The sequence below is a fragment of the Neolamprologus brichardi genome, chromosome 7 (assembly GCF_056152115.1).
Source record: "Neolamprologus brichardi isolate AB-2024 chromosome 7, ASM5615211v1, whole genome shotgun sequence".
In the NCBI taxonomy this organism is placed as follows: Eukaryota; Metazoa; Chordata; class Actinopteri; order Cichliformes; family Cichlidae; genus Neolamprologus; species Neolamprologus brichardi.
The window spans coordinates 25,337,664-25,343,020 of record NC_142110.1 but is presented as its reverse complement, the minus strand read 5'-3'; the positions used below and the strand labels follow the sequence as shown (position 1 = coordinate 25,343,020).

Here is a 5,357-nt window from a genome sequence, read left to right as displayed (position 1 = left end):
CGTCACTGACTAGCCGGCATGTAGGCTGTGAATGTCACATTTTTTTGGATCTTCAAGTAGCTACTAAACAAATAGCTGGTATGAGGGACTATCATCTAATGGAAAACCCTAAAAACTGTGTCAAGCCATGCCGAACCCACCTGAGTAGGTACTAATGGGAAAAAAAGCTATAAGTGACAATTTAGGGTCACCTGATCCAGCCCTAACTATATACTTTATTAAAAAGGAAGTTTTTAACCCTATTCTTAGAGTGGAGTAGTAGAGAGGGTTTTTGTCTTGTGAATTCAAACTGGAAGCTGGTTTCACAGAAGGAAGCCAGGAAGCTGAAGGCTCTGCCCGCCATTCTCCTTTTAATACCCAAAGCACCACAAGTAAGCTTGCAGTCTGAGAGAAAAGTGCTTTACTGGGGAGATACCATGAGGTCTTTTAGATTAGATTAAGCCTGATTATTCAAGGCCTTGTATGCAAGAAGTAGGATTTTAATTTCTATTCTGGATTTACCAGGGAGCCAATGAAGAGAAGCCCGTATAGAAATATACTCTTCTCTTCCTAGTCTATTTCAGTTCTCTTAGTGCAACATTTTGGATCAAGGGTTTTAGTGATTTTTAAGGCAACCCAATAATAATCAATTATAATAGTTCAGCCTAGAAATAATAAAATTAACTAATTTTGTTACCATCACTCTGTTTTACTGATAGGAAGCTCTATAGTAGGGTACAGGAAAGGAGAGCTAATTAGTCAAACCTCAGATTAAGGAGGAACGATGTCATTTTCATCTTAGTTGAGGAATGTAAACCAGTTCTTTATCCTCTCCGGGATATTCAAATATGCATGGGAGTTCGCCCATCCAGTCTACATGTGTTTTGTGGACTTGGAGAAGACACTGAACTGCATCTCTTGGGGAACCCTGTGGGGGGTCCACTGATATGAGCCTTTCAGTCACTGTATAACCATTGCAAGACTAGGCCCACATTGCTGCAAAAAGTTGGATCTTGTTGGATCTCTCGCTTACGAGTGAGGGGGAGGAGAGCAGGAGATTGAGAGACAGATTGGAGCCTGATGTGGATGTTGCACCAGTCTTTTCTGTTGAAGAAAGACCTGAGCATAAAAATAAAGCTGTTGATTTACTGGTCAATCTATATCTTCACCTCACCTATGGTCATTAGCTCTGAGTACCAACTGAAAGAATGAGATTGCTGATACAAGATGCAAATATGAGCTTAGTCAGGATTGCTGGTTTCTCTCTTAGAGATAGGATGAAGATTGCAGTCATTCAATAGAGGGTCAGATTAGAGCTACTGCACTTCCACATCGAAAGGAGCCAGTTGAAGAGGTTCAGACATCTGACTAGGATGGCTTCTGGGCAACTCCTGATTGAGGTGCTCTGGGAATATCCTACTGGAAGGTGGCCCCAGGGCAGAACCAGGACAGGCTTGAGATATTAGATCTCTCAGCTGGCCTGGGAAAGCCTTGGTGTTTCCCCCCAATAAGCTGGAATAGTTCGCTGGGGAGAGGAAGGTCTGGGTGTCCTTGCTTAGGCTTCTACCTACCCAACCCAACCCTGGATGACTATCAGAAAAAAAATGGACGTATGGATCGAGAGATGGATGGAGTTTTTGATACCTTATTGTTGTCATTGTCCCTCAGTCCTCCAGGTTTGTCTTCTTTATATTTCTCCCCCTTGATTTTTTTCCTCTGTGTGCTTGTTTGTTTGTGTCTGTGTTTGTGGGCGAGACTCAATGCAACAATCAACCACCCATTCCTGAAGGTTGCATCAGGGAGCCACTACTTAAGGTAGTAGCTGATAGTCATGCTTTGCATCATTGAACTACTCAGTTAAACACTGGCTCTTACTTCTGTGTGTGTGTTTTGTTCTGCCTCTCGTGTCACAAATTCTTACCATGTGTTTTACTTTGTACAGATCCCCGGATTCCCTTCTGTGGTGTGCTGAGCTTGATGCTGAGTTTGAGAGCGAGTGTTACCTGTAAATATTGAATGTGTGGATTCCCTACCTCCCTGGACCCGCCTGGAGCACTATTCCCCTGTTGCATTGTTCACGGTGTAAATATCTATTCACTGGAAATAAAAGTCCTGAACTGTGGTCTTCTAAACCCTGCATCTGAGTCCTACCTGCCCATTAGCCTTGATAATTTTAGTGTACTATGAGTCTTCGGTATTTGTATTATTGACTTTTTGGTGTTGTTTCACCTTTATTATTTTTCTAAGGGGGAGTTTTTAAAATTTGAATTAAATTAAATTTAAATCACACATTAGTAGAATTTCCTGTTTCTGTTTCTTTTGCTAGGCTTCTGGCTTTTGAAAAATTAAGAGGAAGAAAAGAAAAGAAAAATTGTCTTGTCTTGTAAGCTGTGCACCTGTTTTTTGTTTTAATTTAATTTAATTTAATTTTAGTTTGTTCTTACTGTAAATCACTATATATCTATATTTATTCCACTTAGGTTTTGGGCTAAAAGGGTTTGGTGCCACCCATTCTGATGAAATCAATCAGATGTTAATGTCATGACTTCTTAATGTACCTATGACCATAATGCATTATGGATGAGCCATTGATTCCTAATGGCTGGTTAATGTAGAGCATGTGACCAGGCTGTGGTTTCATGATAGATGGATAGAAACAAACCTCTCTGTTTTTAGGTCTTTCAGCACCTCTGTCATGTTCTTACACACACACACACACACACACACACACACACACACTCACATACGTGTTTTCGTGATATATCAGTACGTATGACAAAAATGTGACAAATGGGAACGTGCCTTTCCGAAGGTCCTAGAGGCATGGGAATCACAAAAGGTTTGACCCATGCTTCCAGGAACACGCCCATCTGTTGAGATTTTGGCTAGGGCTAAATTTTGGTCAAACCTGAATTTACTGCTACTTGTGAGGACACTGTCAGGTTTATGTGACTTATCAGTACCATAAGGTCACACACTGATATTTCATGTTTAGGTGAATTGTGAAGCCCATGGAAACACATAATTTTCAAGTATACATGACTTATAAGGACCAGGTAAGGGTAGGTTCTGTATTTTTAGCTTGGCTCCTTTTGAGATTACAATATAATAGGCATGGATGCACAATAGTAATGCTCACCAGTCGGGTAACTTCTGACAGAAATATCAGACATTTATGTGTTAATAAAACAGTAAATCTGAGCTGTGTAGAGACTTAAAAAAAGACATAGGTCAAATGTGGTCAGTCTACTTTTTAAGTCTTAATATTGTAATGCATTAATTCATTTTGTAGTGAATGTTCATGTGAATAAAAACGTGGAACATTATCTGCCTTTCTTATCATTTAATTGCAAAAAGCACCCAGCATAAACCACAGATTTATGAGTAAGAACAATGCAATACAGAAAACTGCAATACTGACATAACTGTGGAAGTAACAAAGTATCTCTCTTGCTTGTTTCTTTTTTTCTTGCATCTTTCTTTTAATGCTATGATCCTGTTGTGGATGTAGTACCTTATGAGAACCCAGTCTCTGCCTTTCAGAGCTGCCGGCTCTGCTTGGAGGCAGCAGTCACATTCCTTTTTACCTGGTACTTTGCAGCTTGTTATGAAGTGAAACGTTCTGCTCAGCAACCTTCACTTCATCATTTGTCCACTTGATTCTCACCTTCCCAGCTGTCATAAATGGAAACAAAAGAAAATATCTTAATGTGAATGCAAAATGTTCTTAAACCTTGCTTTCTACTGGAGCACTTTAAAGGAGCAATAAGCACAATTCATCATACTTAGGTTGAAGGAATTAAAAATGGCTATGTGAAGAACTAGAGGTGTAATTACATCTGGAGTACAGCATGAAGTCATAATCCCTCTCTCTGTGTTGATCTCCAGCCATAGACTTTGGTTTGGTTTACAGGCAGTGCACAACAGCACACCTAGCAGTGAAAAGATATTGCTTATTGCTCCTTTAAGGATGCTTGGAATGAACCATTTGAAGTGCTGTGTTCTGCTGGGAATCAAATGAGATGAAAGGATTTATGATAAAAGCTCTCAATAGTGTCATGTCTGAAAACAATAAACTTGTCCTTTGATCACAAGTATATTCAGCTAAAACATTTTGTATTTGGGTGCGTTTACCCCTTCTTGGTGAAGTGTTGCTAATGTTTTTGTTGTCCAGGGTGATTGAGGCAGAGGTGCCCTTCATGTTGTCCAGGGCAGCTGAGTAAAGCGTGTGGCTTGGAACCCCAGAATACTTGGTCCTTGAGCCTTTGAAAAGTAACAGTGAACTATGAGAATCAATGCATGCAATAGGTCCGTTTGCTTTTTTCTCTGCATTGTAGGAAAAGTCAGCGTTGGGCAGTGTGTAATTCTACATTAAGGGGCTAAGGGGCTCAAGAGTTGTAATCGGAAGGTTGCCGGTTCAAGCCCCGGCTCCAACAGTCTTGGTCATTGTGTCCTTGGGCAAGACACTTCACCCGTTGCCTACTGGTGGTGGTCAGAGGGCCCATGTCCTCATGTCCTTCACAGCTTAAAACAATATGAGGACAATGTAACACACACACTACAATCACTGGTCCTACCATATGAGGACTTCTACTTAAACACACTCATGTCCTTCACAGCTTAAAACAATATGAGGACATGACGACTGAACACATGTAGAGTTCATGTTCCTGGCTTCTTACTTCTCCTGCTGTTGTCAATAAAAGCTCTAGACCCAACACTGATGTAAAGCCATCTATTTCCCCAGAAATTAAATCATGTAAACTGATCAGTGGGAGGTTAAATGGACAAAAACATGTGTAAAAGGACAAAAATATCAAATGTAGTCAGAATAAAGATCAAGCTGATGCTTTAAGGGAAAGTTTGGACTAACAAATGGTATAGACAATTACTTTCTCCTAATGCTAATGTTGATTTTGGTTAACTTTGACTCAAACTGATTGTTTTAATACAATCAAAGTGCATTTCATTTATGCACTAGGCCCAACTGACACATATACTTGATACCAAATACAAAAAAATAATGTGTAACCTGTTGGAAGAATGAAGTGGGTATGTCACTCACCAATTGGTCTGAAGGAGGTTGAGACAGGACCTCAGCACTTGGTGTCTGCAACAAAAGACAACAATATAACGTCAGAAACATTCTGTACTGTAAATCCCGACTAGATAATTAACTACAGATCATATTTGTATCAGTGAACATTATTACAGAAGGATCTGACTTCCTTATACCAGATTCTATAGAAACTTAACACTGTACAGTTCTGCTACCCAACAATATGAGGACAGTGTAACACACACACTACAATCACTGGTCCTACCATATGAGGACTTCTACTTAAACACACTCATGTCCTTCACAGCTTAAAACAATA

General features: G+C 39.9%; 1 long non-coding RNA gene across 1 annotated transcript; it reads right to left on the bottom strand.

Annotated features, from left to right (window-relative positions):
* Nucleotides 1-3,302: 3,302 nt before the first annotated feature.
* LOC148102029 (uncharacterized) lies at nucleotides 3,303-5,084 on the bottom strand. The gene is made up of 3 exons (XR_015719268.1): nucleotides 5,045-5,084; nucleotides 4,114-4,242; nucleotides 3,303-3,654 (listed from the first exon to the last, which is right to left on the bottom strand). It is a non-coding gene; the product is annotated as an uncharacterized LOC148102029 (long non-coding RNA).
* Nucleotides 5,085-5,357: the final 273 nt, after the last annotated feature.